The sequence below is a fragment of the Metopolophium dirhodum genome, chromosome 1, assembly GCF_019925205.1.
Source record: "Metopolophium dirhodum isolate CAU chromosome 1, ASM1992520v1, whole genome shotgun sequence".
NCBI lineage: Eukaryota > Metazoa > Arthropoda > Insecta > Hemiptera > Aphididae > Metopolophium > Metopolophium dirhodum.
In genome coordinates, this window is record NC_083560.1 from 28187303 (window position 1) to 28211864 (window position 24562).

The window sequence follows — 24562 nt, forward strand, 5'->3', positions numbered from 1 at the left end:
TCACTAACGTTAATTTATCATTTAGCTTTTCGTTTTTTATACTTGTAGAACTCATTTTAAGTAAAGCCTAAAAAGAAAATAATTTAGTTTATAAAATGGTTTACATCATACAGCTGAATAGCACAAACAAAATAATATCGAATGCTAACCAATCTATTGGCTGCTGGATTAGTGCAGTGTTAGGCAGTAAACCAAGCACTTCGAAATTGGGTCCTACTAAAAATATGTGCAGGGCACCCATCAACTTCCACAGCGCTTGTACTTATTGTAAAAAAATTAATTTACAGATTGTATAAATAAATTAATAATATAACAGAAAAAAAAAGGTATTACATAGATGATAGGTGACCTATACTTATCAACATTTTTGTCTTATTAAGTATAAAGGTGTACAAGATATTCTTAATTTATTTTAAACATTTAGATAATTAAGTAAATAGGTAGATAACGTTATTCGTAAAATCCAGAGTAAAAATTTTGAGTCGTTTAAACCGTTTTCAGTATCAAAATCATATGATTGGATCGATGAACATGATAATGGAATGAAAATTTATAATTTAGCATAAGATCATAACGCGTACACTGCCTACCACGGTGACATTCACAGAATTTCCAAAGGAGGGAGTGGTCAGTGATGTTAAATCAAAAAAAATTATATGTTTAACATTTTCATGTTTTAATACCAAATGGAGGAGCTGAATAATATATAGTATAAAAATATATATAGTAATATATAATATAAAAATAACATTTAAAGTACAAGAGAAATGGTAAAAGAGTTGGACAGTACAGAGGATAGGAAAAGGATAGTACAAGATTTTTTTGAAAAAACAAAATTTAATACAAAGACTGTGTAGATAAATGAATACATGTTTTTCGAAAAAATGTTTTCGAACGTCAGGAAAAAAAGAATGAAAAATAAAATAATATACATTTTACATGACTAATGTATTATGTTTGACACATAAAGCATCAGATAACTTATATTTGGTCAGACAAGTCAAAATTATACAACACAAATGAAAGCTAGTCAAACTGTTAAGTTACACGATTTGTTGTGCAGTATTGTTTTAAAAAATATAAATAAATTACAACAGTAAAGACTAACAATGACGCAGCGCAGTAAGACGCGTAAGTCACAAGATTTAAGTAATATGGTATAATGGTCACGGGGAATTCAAATAAAATGTAGGTGGCATACCTCTATCTCGCGGAAACTAATACTAAATAATAAATAAAACGTTAGACTACATTATAAACATTTAAATCTTAAAATAAAAACATAGTTACACTGTGTAAGCGATACAATTAAAAAAATAATAATTATTATGTTCTCTTGACACATTTAAAAAAAAAAAAAAAAATTCTCCCCAAGACTCGGTCAATTTTTTTTTTTTAAAGAATTCAGTCTTAAGAGTTACTAGAGAAAAAATACACACACGCTCGCGCTTTTGTAAAACAAAATAAAATCATAATAAAAATTCAAAACGACGTTAGCGGTAAAAAGTAAAAGGTATTTTGATTTTTACATTAAACACACATTATAAAATTATAATATAAACATGGATTGTGAATTGTGAACAACTTTCTTACGGTATTTGGCACAATCTAACGAGAGAAAAATAAGTCTAACAGAGAATGCGTATTGTGCGCGAACATGATATTATAAGGATCTATCCCTCAGGACTTTCCTTCCATCCCTCCCGTCACCCATCCGTACGAAGACGACCAAAATATTATCTTCTCAGACGATGGTCAGCCCACCGCCCTGGGCCTTATCACCACCGCCGGTCTGCTCGGCGACCACCTGTACATAGGACGGACCGTGGTTCTGTTCGTAGGTCTGCACCACGTTGTGGAGGTGGTGCTCCGGTGACGAGTTGGAGGAGTCCGAGCTTTACGTGAAACAGCCGTTCAGGTACCGGTCGTTCGGGCCGGGCGCGAACAGTTCGTCCAGGTTCCGGGTGAGCGCCGAGTCCAGTTCCACCGACTTGTCGGACGACCCGCCGCCCGACTGCGATCTGGCCCGGGACCGCTTCTCGCCGCCAGTCGGTCCGCGCGCACGCGTCCGTGACTTGCCCACCGACCGCAGACTGCTGGCCCGGCGCACCAGCCGAGTGGCGATATCCGACGGTTCCTCTTCCACCTCGAACACGTACGACAGCGAATCGTTCTTCTTCATCACTCCCAGTATCCGGGCCGGCGCCTCCGAGTCTACCTCCACCAGTTGGCTAGTCATCGTGTCCTCGTCACCGCTGAATACCAAACACAACCGACAATATATTATAATTAGTTTTGATATACGTATTGACATTTTATGCTCGTAAAATTTATTCCTGGGTAGGAGGGTTGCAAGGGTGAGCTATCGAGGCCAAAGTGGAAATATAAATACTATACGTTCCGTATTTGAGAGAAAGACATTTTTGTGTGTGCTCGAGTACACGGGAAAAACACGATTTTTACAATACGCGGAAGTAGAAATACGTATTCGAGATTGAATATGAAAATGTAATAAATCGGAAAAATTCCGAAATACCATATGTTCAACAACATTTTTGCAAGACAGAGTGCGTGTTAGTAAAATTTATATTTTTAATTCAGTTAGAAGTAACTAGAGTCAAGGATTTTTATTTTTTTAATTAAATGTTAAGTTAATAGAAATTTTAACAGTTTATGTTAACATAAATGTTGGCGCACGTCGTGTTCTTACCGAAGCAGTTGACACGACGTACTCGCGGTGTCAGGAAGACAATAATAAAATGATACAAATTGGTAAATGGTAGGTAAAGTATAATATTTGTATTGATCAATTATCTCAGATGATATTAATAATAATTTAAGTGCAGTTGACGATAGACGTCTCTATGGCAACTACATACACAGAACTCAATAATAATAATACAATTCACAATAATAATATAAAATGATAATACAACATACGGGGAGACCTTATCTCAGTGCAACGGCGACAGCGATGATGTTGTTATTGTCGGGCGGCGGCGGCGGCGGCGGCGGCGGCGATGGTCGTCGGAGGTGGCTGGACGTGACAATTATAGGCGATCAGCTGATCGGCGGCGCAGACCGATATTATGATAACTCAATTAATATGGAAATAGTTCGGCGGCGGCGGCGGCCACGGCCTTCAGTCGACGGTGGAACGGACGGCGGCGGCTTCCCGTACAACGCACTATACCTGACACTCAAATAGATCGGCGGCGGCTTAGCCTGTTGAACTTACGTAACATGTACGCGATACGCTACAACAATGTAATATTACGTACGTACTACGCGCGCGACACAGCAATTATTAATGACGGCGATTGACGATTATAATATAACATACGAGTATACGACACGTAACTCGGATCTCGACCGGTACAATATAGAAGTCGAAACAATAGACGATACCCAAAAAGGTCTCCACGGACGTCAAAGCAGCGACGTCCGATGTCGAGCGAGACAGGGCAACTGGAGTAGACATATCGGCGCGGCAGCACAACATGCAAAATAGCCAGTCAGATAACACGTCGGACGGGAAGGGGAATACGCAAGCTTAGTCGGCGGTCAACAGGTAAAGTCGCCAACACCGATAGCGGTACGAGTTTAACGACGGCTTGCGTAAACAATAAACTCACTTAGTTTTAAAATATTTTAATTACATTTTTTCACTAAAAAACAATTAACGTAACACCGGTATAGTACAAATAAGCAAAGGCATTAAAAAAGAAAATAACATGCATACTCGGGAGACAAACATAAAATATGTAGTTATATAATGTATAATATGTAGTTGTTAATGAAAATTCAAATTTAACTTAATTGGGAAGTTGGAACAGACGAACAGTTGCGAAACATATTGCGTTACTTTAAGTCATAACACAAGGGCAAATAAATTAAGTTAATAAAAAAATTGAAATTATATAGGTAGTGCGTTAAATTAATTAAATTAATTTAAATCGCCTAAACTTGTTGACTCGTTAATGTACAGGACTTCGAAAGTACAAGCTACAAGTCTAATTCCTACAAAGACGACAGTACAATTCGTATTGCGGTGATAACATTTGATAGCGAGATAACATAAGAATATCGATCACGGATAACACACACTACAATAAAATTACTTCATAAAGATAACACCCATGAAAACACGCGACGCTCGACTTGGGCCCGCTCAAAATAATGAACAATAATGTGTAAATTAATAACTAATAATATTATTATAATACTACTTGTTTTCCGAATTCGAGCTCTCCCTGCTGCATAGTTTCTGATAGTTGTTTTATGCCTCTCTCATAGCTGCAATGTCTTGCGGTGTTTGGCCTGCGGAATTAAACATTTTTATTTATAAGACAGATCAAACAGATCGTTGTTCAGACGAGTTTCGACGACTTACTCAATCTCTTTGTTGAAACAGCTAAATGATTAGCCACTTCGGTGCTCTTTTTCAGTTTCCACTGCAGTTTTTCGTTGTGGCGCGGAATCCGTTTCTTCTTTTGTTTTTCCAAGTCAATTTCCCGAGCCATTTGATCTTTTTCTTGACTGAGTTGCCTGTATAACGTGTCAAGAGAAACAATTGTATTATAATACATTTTTTTGAACTGCAATATGTAACGATTTACGAGTTTTTTTTTAATTAAGAAAATTCCACCAAAGTATAGGTGTTCAATTATACCAAATATAAAGTTCTTACAAAAACTTTATTACAAACCAGTGAATTTACAAATAAAACTTGACGTACAATATCCGGGTTTGTATATGGGCAAAACAACTGCAGAGTGTTAGTTTTCAGAGAGTTAAAGTATAAAATTGTATTTTGCATATATTGGGGGTAAGTGTATATGACATCGGGGGTTATCGCATATTCGCATATAAGGATTATGTTAAAGCACCTGCAAAGTCAGTCAATTTTTTAACAAAAATTAAAAAAAACGACCTTAGCAACTGAGAACAATTAAGGTACTTAGTGGTTCGATTAAAATAATTAAAAAAATTGTTGAGTGGAGTTTACTGAGCATCGGTCGGTGCATGTTTTCAATAAATTTTTTTTATTTGATAAAGGTGACAAACTTATGAATTCTCAACTCAAAATAATTTGCTAATTTTCGTGATTTTTCCGTATTTTGTGAAGATTTGAACTTTAAATGCTTATAAATTAAAAATGTGACTAAGGATTTTTAGTATTTTTTTAAATATTATTGTAAAAATATTGTAGGAGCCTTGTATTAAATTTTCAAGCTTTTTTACCCAACAAATTAAGTTTTATTGACATCCATAGAAAAAAATACTAATAAAATTGAAAACTGAAAATGTTCCTAAACAGTTCAAGACAAATCAAAATATTTTAAAAATTTAATCATGTATAGAAAATGCAAATATGAACAACCATTAAAAATTTCATGTCTTTGCATTCATTTCTTTTAGTGTTACACCAACAACCAAAATCGATTTTCTCAAAAACAGATTTTGCGTAAAAATTCCCGTTTTTCCTTAATTTTTCTTTTGTTTTTCATGGCGCTTTTGAAAACTACTGGGAAATTTTTACTTTTGTCTCCCCAAAAGTACCAACCAGATTCACTTTCCTATCAGAAAAGATACCGTTGAAGAAAATCTAAGCATTTTTACTGTCCTAAAAGGTGATGATAGACACAAAACTGAAAAAATAAAAAAAAAAAAACATCATCGTAAAGTCAATACATTAATCGTTCCACTCAGAATCTAAACGCTTTACCGGAAAATTAAGTAAATTTGTAATTAGAAATTTAAGTAATAGGTAGACATGGATATTCAACAATATACTAACAAATTCTCATTGAACGATATTTAGATTCTGAGTGGAACAATGAATGTATTGATTTTACAATGATGTGTGTTTTTTTTTATTAATTTTTTATTTTTTGTGTTGGTTATAAACTTTTAGTACAGTAAAAATTTTTAGGAAAGTGAATATGGTTGGTACTTTGAGGGGGTCAAAAGTAAAAATTTCCCAGTAGTTTTTAAAAGAGCTGTAAAAAACAAAAGAAAAATTAAGGAAAAACGGGAATTTTTACACAAAATCTGTTTTTGAGAAAATCGATTTTGGTATTTGGTGTAACTCTTAAACAAATGACCATAATTACATGCAATTTTGACTGAATGTTTATATTAGCATATTCTATACACAATAAAATTTTCCAAATATTTTGACTTATTTTGAGCTGTTTACGGACATTTTCAGTTTCCATTTTTAAATTTTTTTTTTCTATAAATATCAATAAAATTTTATTTGTTGGTTAAAAAAGCGTTAAAATATAATATATGGCTCCTAGTATATTGCTTCAAAGCAGATGAAAAAAATTAAAAATCCACAGTCACTTTTTTTTTTATAAACATTTAAAGTTCAAATGTTTACAAAATGTAATATGAGATTCCTCAAAAGTTTTCCTACCGTTATCAAAAAAAAAAAATTCTAGAAGAAAATCAAATCAAATTTTTATAAGCGTTTGAAATTCATATTTTTACAACATTTGATATTCATTCGATCCCTCATATAATGATTTTCTTATTTTGTTGTAATTAAAAAACAAATGACTATGAACACTTGATAATTTCACTGAAAGTTTTGATTTAACATTATTTTACATATTGAGTTACATGAAGATTTACCTTAAGATACAATTTGTTATATTTATTTCATAAGAGAAGATGAATTTTTGTAGATATTGAAAAAGGTACTATTGAAGAAATTTTTAGTAATTAAAATATATATATATATTTTGTTTTCAATAGAATATTTCTATTGAAAAATATTTTAATATTTATTCTTTAATTAAATCAAGATAAACAATAAAATCATCATAATCAAAATAATATTTTTTACCATTTGGTCTATAATATGTATTTCTATAATTAACTGGTATGTACATTATTCGATAATTTTTTATATAAGGATTATTATCATCATAATAACAATTATACAAATGATCTTCCTCGATGTGATTAATATCGTTAACAGATGGAAAAAATTTTTCAATTATATTGCAATGTAATTCTTCAAATAATTGATTATTTATTTTAATATTTAAGATTTCTCCAATGTGATTATATAAATAATACATATTATCAATCCCTAAACTTAATTTTAAATGTTTGTCCAACAAAAAATCAATTTTTGAAGTTAATGTAATAACATTTTTATCGTTTTGTAATTTCATACCTGAAGGTAATAAACTATTCAATTGTTCAATTGAATAATTTCCTTTTATTTTAGTTTTAATTTCATTACTTCGACTCATTACAATACCGTCTAAATTTTTAAAAAAGCTTTTTAACATCTACATGATTAATGTATATCTATATTTTATTAAGACGCCTCTAGCCTCCTTTGTGTTTTAGCGAGGCCCCTTAACTTACTTTTTAAAATGAAAAGTGAATTCGTTAAAATCACGTTAATTAAAAAGAAATTTAGTAAGTTAACAGTTAAGTTAAAAAAAAGCCAAAAGTAACTTGTTAAAATAAAATTAACTTTTTAACTCGTCAATGCCCAGCCTTGCAAAATACTATATATTTGTATCCCCTCCTATACGCAAAGATCGTAATAAGCACCTTATTTTTATAATGTTTTGAATTATTATAATGTAGATATTATGTATTTAGGCAGGGTGCAATTTTTTTTATTCCAATCGATTTTAGCGAGGCCGATTTTTTTAACGCTTTATTTATTGCCATATAAAAACGCAACCCAACAATAAAAACCGCAAAAATTTAAACTAAATTCCTAACAAAATGTAGCATGTCACTAGATATTTTTTCACTACACTACACCCAAAAAAATATCTATGATTCATCAATTTTCCTTGCAAAAGTTTGAGATAAGTATTTAACACTTTTAACAAATAAATATTTATTTTTTTACTATCAACATTCCCTCCTCTCTCCATGTAGATTTTTTCTAAGGGACCCAAAAAAAATCGTGCATTTGGCCCTAATTGTATTAAATCAGTCCTTGGGGTCATCAACCAAATATATTATAATAAATTCTATGTACTACAAAGCTGCTTGGTTTATTCCTGATTTATTTCAAATGTATTGATATCAACATAATGCCATAAGCAGGAACAGATACAGGGCCTGCCCTCCCCCACAGACATATTATTTCTCCAATTTTCATACACATAGAAATTTACATAATAATTGACTGTTTTGCAAAAAGCGACATTATGAAAAGACTTTTGGATTTTGTTATTTAATATAATATAATCACTATAGTTATTGATCTATAATATTAACAAATTTGAAATTTGAATTCAATATTGCAGGTACCTATATGAAAAACTATAGGTAGCCCACAATTAAATACTGACAACAATGCAAAATAGCATTGTCTATACTCTATTGTATTTGTAAATAATTTAGGGTTGGGGGAGGGTACGTCGAACGCCAACTCGCCAAACGCCGGTCGATGAAGGGCACAGTGACATCCGGCACGGGTACACGGCCGCCGCCGCAGTCAAACCGGGACTTCGCCTTATGGTCGTCATAGCTGCCGCGGGTAGAATATTTTCACGCCGGATAGCTTAAGTCCGCGGACCGTGCTCGCCGTATGGCCACATCAACTTTACACGATAAACGATCACATGTCGTTTTTTTTTCGTCGACCGACCGACATCCACGCCGAATAATTAAGGGGCCAAATTTAGGGGGGAGTGACAACTGCCTCGGATACCAAAATGTTGTGGTCGGAAATGCGTGCTCTTGTGAATTATTAAAACTTTTAAAACTGAAATTATTTTGATAATATATTATATAATATTATAAAAGTATATTTATAAATAATAATGTATTAAGCTGTTAGAAATGTAAACAACTAATGTAATTATAGCTATCTGTGAATGAGAAGAAATATTTTTTTTTTTTTTATAAATTAAGGATCTTAACGTTGCACTAACTAAACATTTATACTTAAAATTCTAAAGTATGTAAAACCATGTACGTATTAAAACTTGATAAAATAATATATAACATTTTGCATAATTAATAAAATAAAAAAAGGCACTTAATTTTATCAACAATAAATTTAACTATTAAGATTCTAAACGATAATTTTGTTCATGATATTATTAAACAATTTATTAAAAAATCAGACTTTATTGTTAAACCAAAAAATTATTTTCTTTGCTCAAAATCTAAAATGTGTATGAGGATCACAAATTACCCTGTAGTTAGGCTACTGTTGGTACCTTGTTGTAAAATACAGTATTTATTTATTCTTTTGCAATAATGCAGTCCTTGAGTAATATTTACACTCCAATGAATATAGGTAAAAACATGAAAATAAATAATACGAGCTGGAAATTTTTAGAGAAAGACAAAAATGTTTGTCATAGTCTGGACTTGGCAGTCTTCATTTCATATTAATAGTTATTGAGTTTGAAATATAGAAATATGTATTTTAAACAGGAAATATAATTTGAATTAACTTAATGCTTGCAAATAGTAATAAATCATCAATCATAATAAATCAATTTTTATAAAAAAAATTGAATATTGATGAAGTTTTTATTGTCCAGTAGTAAATCACTGCAAATGTTTAACTATTGTTTTCAAATCCAAAACAAATACCTGAAAAATTAGAGAAGATTAGATTAGTTTATGTTAAACAAAGTATTAAACCAAAAAAACTACTGTTTGTATTTTATTGATTTCATACAATTTTCTGTTAGTTATATATTTTCAGTCCACCCCAATAGACTGTTATACTATTTTATTATTTATGCTATGGGAATTATTCGTAAGACAGTATTTCACAAAACCTTTGATTACATGATCTCGAATTATTATTTGTTTAAAATGTGTTTAAACGCTAAATATTTTAAAATAATCATTAAGCTAAAACTTATATTAGAACAATAGAAGATTGATAGACAGATTTTGGTTGGACATGGTATGACATCTACTCCTCAATACACAATCAATGCATGGGTTCCTCAAGGTATTGATTTAGCACCTGAGCTTTATAATGTTTTCATAACTGATATCCTTTAAACGAACAATACGCTCTAAGTAACCTTCGCTGATGACAAGTCTATACTATCCACAGATAAATATATACATTTAGCTACGTACCATTTTAAATCATTTTTTGTTAAAAGGCCACATGTTACATTTTTTGTTTAAAACGTTTTGTTTATTTTTTCCATACAACAGCATTTGCGATACTGACCCTCACAGGGGTATAACATTTTTAGTCAATGGACACATATACGGCACAAGTACTCTTTTAACAAAACTTATAAAATAAAAATGATATATAATGATAATAGATGGTCAAAAGGCCAAGTGTCGTAACCCATAAAAACATAAGTTTACAGGAGACACTTTAAACAAGATATTTACCATGTTTTTATCTAATTCGCTAATATTTTTTTTTAATGTGATATCTGGATAATCAATAATCTTAAGAATTGAAAGTTGGTAATAGTTATTTATATTGTTAATTTAGTTTTATTTATGACTTAGTCGAGGCTTACAGCATTTGGCTACATAATAATTATAATTTCATAATAAACATTTGTGATGATGTATTAGGGATACTGCACTTGGCATTGTAATCCACGTTTTGATTATTAAACCATTTTTTATGATAACAGATCTTAAAATAGTCATTTAAATTTAAATTTAATATTTTAAAATGTATTATTTGGTAGAAAATGTTTACAATACCTAAAAATTACAGACTATTAGCAGATAATAATAATATAATATACAAGTCAACAATCTACTAATATACATATAACTTTTTATTTTTGGTGGATAAAGACTTTTCAATATTTATTCACGGATATTCAGCATATTTATGATGGAATAATTATCAACAAATGGTTTTACAGTTTTACTGCATTTTTGTGTTTATTAAATGTGCGGTTTTTGATTAACATTTCAGCTTTCAATATGTGGGATACAACAATGTGGCATAACCAAAAAATGATATTGAGGCTTACGTTTTCTTATTATAACATTTGTATGTGGGTAACAACAATGTAGCATAATCAAAATCAAAATTTTGAGGCTTACGTTTTCATAATATGGCTTACGCTTTACAGCATTTGTAACTATTTATCATATTGGCTTACGACGTTAAAATAAATTAATAATGTTAAAAATTATAGTGATTAAATCGTAATGTCGGTTAAACACAAGCAAATAATATGCATTTTATAATATTGTTGTAACCACAATTTCAACAAAAGTGAAGATATTTGGCCTTTGCACCATCAATATATATGCTATGGTGAAAAGCACATGTGCTGTTTTAACACATATGATGGACCTATACACAAAGAAGACATTCGACTTTACTCCAGATGAACACAAAGACTATTGTCGCCGCCGCGACAATATGAGTAGGCTCCGCCACCGACCGGCACACACATACACGCACACAGTCTTTATTATTATAATTTGTATTAAATGTTTAAAATGTTTATTGTGAATTTATTATTGTTATGTAATATGCAGATTATAAAGCCCGTTATCGCATGCCACCGCGTCGGCTGTTTAGTTTTGAATTAATCTTAAACTTAATCTGTCGGGTGGCACTACTGAGTGCCCTCCCCCATCTGTTATTCTCGATATGTAAATACTAAATCTAAATTACTTATTGTACTAAATTGTTGTATAGATTGTATTTATATTTTAAATAAAAAAAAAAAAAAGTTCAAAATTCGGATGAGGAGAAACGTTTTTACAGCTCCCCCCCACCATTTTGTTTACATTTTTAAACCTGACCTAGTGCCACGCAAATTTCAAAACCAGTCACGCTAATTGCACAAAATATTTAACCAAAAAAAAGTTTGAAATTCGATATGAGGGGGGGGGGGGCTGGAGAATTTATACGTCAGTTTTGCTTTTATTTTTATTAATAAAGAGACTAAAGTACCTATAGTTATATATAAATATATGTTGTTCATTATATGTATAAGTAAAAGTTATTCAGTATTTCAATTTCAGTATAATGTTTATTTTTATTTTTTCAATATAGATAAATGAAAGTTAGATCGTTTATTTTGTGATCATTGACCATTGTACATATTTAAAAAAATTAAATTATTGTTACTTAATAACTTTTTTATAAAGAATAAATATCTAAACTGACATAATATCAATAAAGAACTGTCATTTGGATCATTTACAACCATAAGTTTAATTTAAAACTGAAATTTATGATCAATATTTAAAAAACTTATAATATTCCCGGGAAATTCCCGGGAATTTTCCCATCACTATGTACGACGATAAATATAATTTATGTACGAGAATCTTATTCTAAAGAGCTGCGGTTGATCAAGTTTTATAATCAAAATAGTGTGTAAACACATAATTAGGGTTCAGATTTTGTAGCAAAAAAGTACGTAAAATAAGCATTTACTTAATTTAAACTAAAAAATACAAAAAAAAAATAATTACTTTCATCGTATTTAACGGACATGGCTGGCTCTTCGAAAAATATGTCCGACTGATGAGTATAGATATACAGTGCAAAAGACATGTAGTGCCACGAGATGTCAAAGTACTTATAAAGAAAATAGAAACTATCACAGAGAGGCGTGAGTACCTACTTTATTAATATTGTTTTTAATAATAACTAAAAGTTTATTGCAGGGCTTGAAATCAAAACGAAAAATTTAGTTTTAATTTCACGTAGGTATCCATATTTGTTTTTTCTGATTTAAATTAAAAATAGTAGTTATAGGTATATTGATTTTATAAATTTATGATTTTTATGTAGTTGTGCCATATCGATTTAATTGTAGGTAGGTAGGTATTAAGCATGATTTTTATTTAGAATTTGAACATAATTTTTCTTTTTTTTCCAAATTAAAATAGGTATACATAGATTTTACATTTTTACGATTTTAATTTTGAGATTAACGATGAAACCAATTACGAAAAACCTGTCATCGTTTGCGCAGCTGCGAAACAGTTCTAAGAACACGAAGCATTAATTATTTATTATTACATAGATTATTACCTACATAGTACCTATGAACAACATAATCCGCTTATCGGCTATCGTTGAATTTTAAATCAATTTGTAGGTAATTTATAAAAATTAAAAAAATTATTTTACCTAGGTACCTAAAAATTATAGTTTCAATTTTTTTTCGATTTTAATATACATTTTGAATATCATTAAAAGAAATATTTGATTTTGATATCAATTTATTTTAATTTATTTGATGATTTTTAAAGATTTTTTTCGATATTTAAAAGCGATTTCAAGCCCTAGCTGGTTAATTGAACAACAAAATGTATAGGTACAAGTAAAATAAAAAAATATAGTTACAAGTGGCAAACTCATCCTATTATAGCAATCAGCTTGGATGCAGATGAGTTGAGTTCAATTAAAATGTAACATACCTACATTAAACAAAACAATATAACAAATGGTGGGAAAGTGGGTGTCACTCTACTGTACAGTAGGAACTTTAAATTTTTTTAAATTTCAAATATCAAAAATGTGTCAAAATTCGAACTTTAAATGCTTATAAAAAAATGTGTATTTTAATATTTTTCAACTGCTATTGTAAACATATATCAGGTACCTTGTATTAAATATTCACAATTTTCGACCCAACATATAAAATTTCATTGAAATTTATAGAAAGATAACAAAAAATTTAATTTTGAAATTGTCTGTAAAAAACTCAAAACAAGTCAAAATAATTTGAAAATTTTATCGAGTATAAGAATTGATAAAATAAACATACGATATAAATTCAAAGAGTCTATGGTTCGGGACTTGATGCATTTGTATGTTTTTTTGTAATGGTCGTAGATTATATTCTAGGTGAGTTATAAATTTGTTTTATGAAATTGCGAAATTAAATACTAAGTTTGAGTTTGCATATTTATATTTTTATCAACATATTTCGTCATATTATGTTGATAAAAGTGCATATTTGAGCAATTTTTAACATATTTGTATATCGCATTTTTATATTTTTATATTTTTATAAACGTACAATTGTTTGGAAAAATCATAATTGGATGGTCGTAGTCAGTCGTATCTAACGCGTAGGTATACGTCTATTTGCGATAGTCTCTTTATCGCATAATAATCAACCTTTTTATCGACAATAACGACAATTGTATAGTTGTGTTAAACCCTAATGAGTCCTATACTAAGACCTATCTTCAAACAAATAGAAATTCAAACTTAGTTAGACAAAATTTTTTTTTTGATAATATATTATATTTTTATAATTTTAATAAACTTAAAATAAAAAAAATAGCTGCATGTTTTGACGATTTTGACTGCATATTTCGATAATTTTAAGTGCAACAAGTCCCAAACCATACCTAGTTATAATAATATGACGACCCGCGCATTGCGATGATAATATTACAATAGTTATAAATGGCGATTTGCGCCACGGCAAATAACAATTATAATAGGATTGGGGCGATTCGCGCCTCGGCAAAAAAAACAATAATAATAAAAAGCCGCTGACGATTTGCGCCACGACAATAATAATTATTATAATAATAAGTACAATATAAAACACACCGTCGATTCGCACGGCAAAAAGTATCTCTCTAAACACCGTAGACCTGTGACTAAAATTGTGTGTAGTACGAAATGCTAAGTGTGGAATGGCCTCGTAATAACTATAAACTCTTTTACAGTTTTTTCCTTCATTAATTGAAAAATTATTTTATGTTACATAGGGAAATATAATATAGATATATACGAATTCAATGTATGGCCGTGTAGATACTATCTATGTTATCAATATTTTGTTTGAAAAGAGTTTGATCAATTTTTTTAAAGACCTGAAGTTCTAGTTTTTATGATTTTGTTTACCCACATTATATTATTAAAATGAAAAATAAACGGTTTAAGTATTTTTTTGTAATTTAAAGTTTGTTATTCTTAGAGACTTCTAACTTTTTCTTATTATGCTTATATTATTATTTAAAAAGTGTATTGTAATGTTCATAGTAGGTAAATAGTTAAAATATTAAAGTCGATAATTCCATATTTTCATAATTTGTTGGTTGTACGCACTTATACTTACCTATTTGTAGTTCGTAATCACTACACGTACGATGTAATTAATAAGCAATTACTTAATTGTATTATTTCAAAAAGTACCAGAGATCAGAATTTTTAAATGAAAAACAGTAGCACTAGGGCCTGATTTAACAATTCACGTAGGTACAATTTACATTTTTGGGCCCCAAATTGTCAATCTCTATTTTCATTAATGCTTATATAAAATGTATATGCATAATGTGTTTTTAAATGAATGTTGTGTGAGCTGCTTTAACAAAACCATTATCAAAAATTACGAAAATCTGGTCAAATCTGGTCGGCTTACACGACACGAATTTATGAAATCTATGTGCCATAACTTTGACAAATAATTGGATTTTGAATCTTATACTATTTTTTTATATTATGTTTTACTTTTATATATACCATTTAAACTCGCTTTTCTGTGTTTTTATATATATTATTTACATTGACTAGTATGTTTTACACTAATCTATATCTGCCATAACTTCAATGAATAATTTGATTTTTATTATTATGTTAGTTTTTTTTAAGATGTTTTAAGCTTATAAACTTATGTTAAAGCAGCTCACACAACATTCATTTAAAAACACATTATGCATATACATTTTATTTTAGCATTAATGGAAATAGAGATTGACAATTTGGGGCCCAAAAATGTAAATTGTACCTACGTGAATTGTTAAATCAGGCCCTAGTGCTACTGTTTTTCATTTAAAAATTCTGATCTCTGGTACTTTTTGAAATAATACAATTAAGTAATTGCTTACTAATTACATCGTACGTGTAGTGATTACGAACTACAAATAGGTAAGTATAAGTGCGTACAACCAACAAATTATGAAAATATGGAATTATCGACTTTAATATTTTAACTATTTACCTACTATGAACATTACAATACACTTTTTAAATAATAATATAAGCATAATAAGAAAAAGTTAGAAGTCTCTAAGAATAACAAACTTTAAATTACAAAAAAATACTTAAACTGGTTAGAGGTTAAGGCTGGTCCGATTTGGCTCAAATGTTTTTTAAGATGTTTGCAATTGCCGGGAAAAAGTTTTTAGGAAAGAAAATTTTAGGAAAATCCACCGGAAAAGTAGGAAATCTGGATGTAAAAAATACATCAGTGGCGCAACAATGTATTATATATTGGTTGCTATTGGTTAGTCGGGCATGTTTGTTGATTTGTATTATTATTTTTTGTCAATATATATACATATATAAATTAATGTTTGTGTGTAGATTAGATCTCTGGGAAGAAGATGCGTATAAACTATTAAAAATAAGAGTTGTGGTTAGATTATGAAAATGATTTGAATTAGTACCTATTTAAACCTTCATAATATTGTATTATATTATGTTGATTATTGTTCAATCGTTCGATCATTGAGATTATATTGAATAAAATAATTAAATAAAATAGAACATTATTCAGCCACGCATACTACAATATAACTATATACTATAAAATATATATATGACGATAAAGTTGCACATCACATCACACAAGTCTCGCTCGAATATCGGTCAATGGCCTAAGAATTTATGATTATAAATTATCATATAAATCGATCATCGATGACATTGTTTGGTTTATAGGTATCTACTAGCTACCTGGCTATTAGCTACACACACCAAGAGTGGCTTTTTTTTTATAGGAATTTCATATTATATAGCACTTGACGTCGCTGCAGATTTATTGTTCATTTTGAGTTTGACCTTAGTGTATGCATTATAAAACAGACAACGGTGGTCACTCAATGTATAAATAATTAAAAGTTAAATTACAATTTAACAAATTACCTAAATTTTGAAACTGCATATCTGTGCAGTATACAATTTTAATAAAATTAATAAATAATTAACACTGAAAAATTAGAATAAATATAAAATTTAATAAAATTGTAGTTTTATGATTTTTTTTTCTGGCATATTTAGCCTTTTTTTAGCACATATTTACATGTATATTTTACAATTTAAAATGCATATAAATATATGGTCTTTATTTATAATAATATAAGCGAATATACCGCACATTATACTAATATATCATAACTAATTATTATTGATTTAAAAATTTCAGCATTGAGTTTATATAATAATAATTAAAACACCTACATATAAAGGCGAATTTTGAAGTTTCGTCTCGGATGTAATATTTGTAATATATTTGCAGTAAAAAAGAAGATTCTCGTTTTATAATATAACCGTTTTAAAATACATAAAGAAATCATTTTTTTTTGTTATTACCTCTAGCGACGGCACCCCATTGAGGACTCAAATTTTAGCACCCCAGGGCCATTGATCCCCTCCCTAAATATGCTACTGGTCATTGTAACGGATGGTGTTAAATTTGAATTCAATTATATAATATCATTGTATAAGAAAAGCGATTCTGAGCGAAAACCGTCAGTCAGCCTATGATATTACTATAAATATATTTGATGATATTATTGCGAATAAAGTAATTTATATAATATATAACCTTTTTACGTGGAACCTTGTTATAAATTTTCAATCCTTATAGCTATAAAAGTTGAACATTTTGTAAACAAAATTTTCAACCACTTTTAAAAGTTGTTGGACACCAGAACTCAATATAATAACAATTAAAAATGTTTAATATGAATATTACGTGAAAAAAACGAAAAATGTAGTGCTAGAAGGAAATGGTGATTTAAAAACTTAGAAAAGTTGTTGGAAGGAATTTTCTTGTTCTATGATGTTTAAACAAGTTTGTTGGACTACTGTTTAAAGTTGTTGGACACCAGAACTCAATATAATGACAATTAAAATTTTTTAATATGAATATTAGGTGAAAAACGAAAAATGTAGTGCTAGAAGGAAATGGTGATTTAAAAACTTAGAAAAGTTGTTGGAGTAATTTTTCTTCTTGTACGATGTGTATATATTATTTACATTGACTAGTATGTTTTACACTAATCTATATCTGCCATAACTTCAATGAACAATTTGATTTTTATTATTCTGTTAGTTTTTTTTAAGATGTTTTAAGCTTATATACGTGTAGTGATTACGAACTACAAACAGGTAAGTATAAGCGCGTACAACCAACAAATTATGAAAATATGAAATTATCGACTTTAATATTTTAACTATTTACCTACTATGAACATTACAATACACTTTTTAAATAATAATATAAGCATAATAAGAAAAAGTTAGAAGTCTCTAAGAATAACAAACTTTAAATTACAAAAAAATACTTAAACCCTTTATTTTTCATTTTAATAATATAATGAAGTAAACAAAATTTACCTAAATAATAAAAAAAAAAAAAAAATAATAAAAATAAAAAAAAATTTGTTTAAATAATATCATTTTTTTATGAACCAAACTTAATTACTTAACACCGTTGAAATTCAGAATATTTTTTTAGTCGATGTCAAACAATAGTCCAACAATGTCTGAAAAATGTATTAGTATATTTTTGGATCTGTTTTCAGCGTTTTTTTTTTTATTCGTAGTGCTGGTTTTAAAGTTGGCACTACAAACTCTGAACTTGAATAACTTTTGAAATACGTTCCAACAAATTCCAACAAGTGTCCAACAATATCCAACAATATTATATGAGTATTGTTGGTAGAGTTTTAAAGTTTTTTTTTGTATATGTAGTGCTGGTCATGTAGTTGGCACTACAAACTTTGAAATTGCATAACTTTGAATGTAGCTTCCAACAAATTCCAACAATTGTCCAACAACGTCCAACAAGTCCGAGTAGAGTTTGTTGGAATAGTTTTAGATTATTGTGCCAACTTTGTAGTGCCAGTTTCACGTAGGTTAATTTCTTATCGTTTGTATTCTTTTGAAATTTTCAACTTTTTGGTGGTAACCAAAATGTTTTTTTTGTTTACTATGAATAATATTTCTTTGGGCGAAAACCAAATCACTCTTTTTTGTGTTTGGGTAAAAAGGTAATTTGGGCGAAAACCAAAAGGTCGATTTTAGGCGAAAACCGATCCGCCCCAAATATTGACAAAATACGGAAAAATCACGAAAATTAGCAAATTATTTTTAGTTAAAAATTCATAAAAAATGTTCTTTTTAAATCTAAGACTTCAAAATGTAATACAAGATTCCTCATAAGTTTTACTACCTTTATCAAAAAAAAAAATGTCATCAAGCAAATCAAATTAATTTATGAGTGTTTGAAGTTCATAGATTTACCTAGCGATTTTGTTATTTTGTTGTAATTCAAAAACAAATAATATATAAACTCAATGCTGAAATTTTTAAATCAATAATAATTAGTTATGATATATTAGTATAATGTGTGGTATATTCGCTTATATTATTATAAATAAAGACCATATATTTATATGCATTTTAAATTGTAAAATATACATATAAATATGTGCTAAAAAAAGTCAAAATATGCCAGAAAAAAATTCATAAAACTACAATTTTTGTTAAATTTTATATTTATTCTAATTTTGCAGTGTTAATTATTTATTAATTTTATTAAAATTGTATACTGCACAGATATGCAGTTTCAAAATTTAGGTAATTTGTTAAATTGTAATTTAACTTTAAATTATTTATACATTGAGTGACCGCCGTTGTCAGTTTTATAATGCATACACTAAGGTCAAACTCAAAATGAACAATAAATCTGCAGCGACGTCAAGTGCTATAATATAATATGAAATTCCTATAAAAAAAAAAGCCACTCTTGGTGTGTGTAGCTAATAGCCAGGTAGCTATTAGATACCTATAAACCAAACAATGTCATCGATGATCGATTTATATTATAATTTATAATCATAAATTCTTAGGTCATTGACCGATATTCGAGCGAGACTTGTGTGATGTGGTGTGCAACTTTATCGTCATATATATATTTTATAGTATATAGTTATATTGTAGTACGCGCGGCTGAATAATGTTCTATTTTATTTAATTATTTTATTCAATATAATCTCAATGATCGAACGATCGAACAATAATCAACATAATATAATACAATATTATGAAGGTTTAAATAGGTAGGTACTAATTCAAATCATTTTCATAACCTAACCACAACTCTTATTTTTAATAGTTTTAGATTCTGAGCGAAGCGATGAATGTATTGTTTCTACAATGATGTGTGATTTTTTTTTTTATTTTTTTATATATTTTTTTATTTTTTTTATTTTTTTATTTTTTTTATTTTTTTTTTTATTTTTGTGCCTGTCATCACCTTTTAGGACAGTAAAAGTGCTTTGATTTTCTTCAATAGTAACTTTTCTGATAGGAAAGTGAATCTAGTTGGTACTTTGGGGGGTCAAAAGTAAAAATTTCCCAGTAGTTTTCACAAGCGACGTGAAAAACAAAAGAAAAATTAAGGAAAAACGGGAATTTTTACGCAAAATCTGTTTTCGAGAAAATCGATTTTGGTTTTTGGTGTAACTCTAAAACAAATGACCGTAGGGACATGAAATTTTGACTGAATGTTTATATTAGCATTTTCTATACACCATAAAATTTACAAAATATTTTGACTCTTTTTGAGCTGTTTACGGCCATTGTCAGTTTTCAATTTTTTTAGTTTTTTTTTCTATAAATATCAATAAAATTTTATCTGTTGAGTAAAAAAGCTTGAAAATTTAATAGAAGGCTCCTAGGTTATTGTTTCAAAGGCAGATGAAAAAAATTAAAAATCCTTAGTCACAGTTTTTAATTATAAGCATTTAAAGTTTTGACAAAATACGGAAAAAATCACGAAAAATAGCAAATTATTTTGATGAGAATTCATAAAAATTTTTCTTTTTAAATCTAAGATTTGAAAATGTAATATAAAATAAATGTAGTTATTGCGTTACAATGATTCACCTACCTATCTATCAATCGAACGATTAAATTAAATCAAATTTTTTGCAAAATTCCTCGCAACCAAAAAAATATTGGAGACGCTACGCGCGCATGGTAAAATGATCATGCGCACATGATATAATGCACAAGAATAATTAATAATTAATATTAATAAATAATAATATTATATAATTATACAATAACTAGCTGATCCTGTGCACTTCATTGCTCGTTAAATGTGTCAACTCTATATGACTCAAACTTTGTTCAATTCGTTATTTAATATTCGGTGTATGGTGTTCAAAATTTATCTCAACTTTTCCATTGCCCGGAAAAAAAATTCTAATTCCCAGCAGTATATCATCCGGTAGGCAATCTACCTGCAGCAAATCGCGGACCACGTGCTGTTTGTGCATAAGTGTATGATTTAACTCTAAAGTATCAAGGCTATACCAAATTTGTCGTATTCCACCTATGGTGGATTAATATAATCAATTAATACAAAATCCTAATCTACCTAACCATACTAATATCAGATGAATAAAAAAACCAAATTTAACCATTTTTAAACTAGCCTGTCTTCTTCCCAGAGATCTAATCTACACACAAACATTGATTTATGTATGTATATATATTGACAAATAATAATTATACAAATCAACAAACATGCCCGATTAACCAATAGCAACCAAGATATAATACATTGTTGCGCCACTGATGTATTTTTTACATCCAGATTTCCTACTTTTCCGGTGGATTTTCCTAAAATTTTCTTTCCTAAAAACTTTTTCCCGGCAATTACAAACATCTTAAAAAACATTTGAGCCAAATCGGACCAGCCGTTCTCGATTTATGAGGTAACGTAAATATTTCACGCTCCATTTTTATATATATAGATATAATCATATTATACATACAGGTGATTGTTTTATCATGAAAAACTCAGTATTTATGTTATAAAAGTATTAATGTTTTTGAAAATATTTTTTTACATACTTTCAAGTTGTTAAAAACAACGTTTTTATTAAAAAAATTATATTTTTAAATATTTTTCATCCTTATAATTATTTAAGTTTTTACTTTTTTGAAAGGCAATATAGAGTTTTAATTTCATATTCCAAAGGAGAATATTTTTCTAAGTATTTTGATTCATAAAAATCTAATTTAGGGCAAGTAGTTTATGAGTTATAAGTATTTAAAGTTTAGATGGGCGGAGTGGAGTGGTACAGGGTTACCCCTCAAAATGTTTGTCCACCAATTCGTTTGTCTAAAGTTTAAATACTTATAACTCTGAGTTAGAATGAGAATAAGAAATATAAGATATAAAAAATCAGAATATAAGAATAAGAACAATTTTTAACGTAATACGTATTAATGTATAATACTAACCAACGTATGTCAGCATGGGTACACTTTGCTGTGTACTTTCAACTTAGAGTGCACACTACACATAACACATAGTTAATTATTCAATTTCTTTGAAATTCCCTTTAAAAATATTATTAAAAAAAAGGTGGGTAAGTGGATGTCCATCTACTGTACAGTAGGTTACAAGTGGGTCACTGTAATGGATGGTGTTAAATTTGAATCCAATGATATAATACCATTGTATAAGAGAAACGATTCTGAGCGAAAACGGGTCAGTCGCCTATGATATAACCAAGTATATTTGATGATATTATTGTGAATAAAGTAATTTGTATATAACCTATTTACGTGGAAACTTGTTTTAAATTTTCAATTCTTAGCTATAAAAGTAGAACATTTTATAAATTTGTAACTACAAAATAATTATTACATTTAAAATTTGATAAACTTTGTCAATATTTGAACTTTAAATGCTTATAAAAAAAAAATTATGCCTATGTATTTTTGATTTTTTTGAACTGCTAATGTAACAATATATCAGGAGCCTTACATTAAATTTTCACGCTTTTTTACTCAACAATAATATTTTATTGATATTTATAGAAAAAAAAAAACTAAAAAAATTGAAAACTGATAAGGTCCGTAAACAGTTCAAGTTTTTCATAATTTTATCGTGTGTAGAAAATGATAATATAAACATTCAGTGAAATTTTCAAGTATCTACACTCTACAGTCATTCGTTTTTTAATTACAATAAAATAAGAAAATTGTTACATGAGAAATCGAGTGAATATCAAATGTTGTAAAAATATGAATTTCAAACGCACATAAAAATTTAATTTAACATTCTTGTAGACATTTTTTTTTTTGATAAAAGTGACAAACTTATGAGGAATCTTGTATTATATTTTCAAATCTTAGATTTAAAAGGAAAATTTTTTATGAATTTTTAACTCAAAACAATTTGCAAATTTTCGTCATTTTTTCGTATTTTGTCAATATTTGAATTTTAAATGCTTAAAAAAAAATTATGCCTAAGAATTTTTAATATTTTTTCAACCCTATTGTAACGATATATCAGGAGCCTTGCATTAAATTTTCACGCTTTTTTACTCAACAATAATATTTTATTGATATTTATAGAAAAAAAAACTAAAAAAATTGAAAACTGACAATGTCCGTTAACATTTCAAAAAGAGTCAAATTATTTTCAAAATTTTATCGTGTATAGAAAATGATACTATAAACATTCAGTGAAATTTTCTAGTATTTACAGTCATTAGTTTTTTAATTGCAACAAAATAAGAAAATCGTTACATGAGAAATCAAGTGAATATCATATGTTGTAAAAATATGAATTTCAAACGCTCATAAAAATTTAATTTGACTTTCTTGTAGACATTTTTTTTTTTTTTGATAAAGGTGATAAACTTATGAAGAATCTTGTATTATATTTTAAATTCTTAGATTTAAAAAGAAAATTTTTCATGTATTTCTAACTCAAAATAATTTGCAAATTTTCGTCATTTTTACGTATTTTCAATATTTGATCTTAAGATGCTTATAAAAAAAAAATTGTGACTTTGGATTTTTAATTTTTTTTATCTACCTTTGAAACAATATACTAGAAGCCTTATATAGGTACACATATATTTATACACATACATATACATTATATATATGGATAATACGATTGAGGCTTATAGGGCCTTTTGGCCCATGAAAAATCACAGGGCGAAGTATTAAAATACAAGAAAAAATATTCTGCTTCGGCATATGAAATTAAAACTTTATATTGTCATTCAAAAAAGTAAAAACTTATAAAACTATAAGAATAAAAAATATTTAAAAATATGATTTTTTTTTAATAAAAACGTTTTTTTTTTTCTAACATTTGAAACTGTTAAAAAATATTTTCAAAATTATTAACACTTTATAAAATAATGAGTTTTTCATGATAAAAGAATCACCTTGTATAGGCATGTAATAGGTAGCTAGGAACGGTATCGGAGGTGATTGGTTTATCTTCCGATATAAATATATAAACAGAGTGGTACTATAATTGGTAGATTTAATTTACAAGAGCTAAATCATTTTTTCTTATAACTACCTTTTTTATACAGTTAAGTAGTTTATTCGGTAATCTAATGACACTCAACAAAAAAAAAAAAAAAAACATAAACAAAATTGTTGGCAAACATAGTTCATTATTTTTTTTTAACATACCAATCATCAATATCAATATTATTATTTTAATTTGTTATGATAGGTAATCGTAATTAATTACTTCACAGTTACTTTTCTTACAATATCATAAAT

General features: G+C 28.4%; 1 long non-coding RNA gene across 1 annotated transcript; it reads right to left on the reverse strand.

Annotated features, from left to right (window-relative positions):
- Positions 1-1350: 1350 nt before the first annotated feature.
- LOC132936195 (uncharacterized) lies at positions 1351-3448 on the reverse strand. The gene is made up of 2 exons (XR_009663422.1): positions 2941-3448; positions 1351-2255 (listed from the first exon to the last, which is right to left on the reverse strand). It is a non-coding gene; the product is annotated as an uncharacterized LOC132936195 (long non-coding RNA).
- Positions 3449-24562: the final 21114 nt, after the last annotated feature.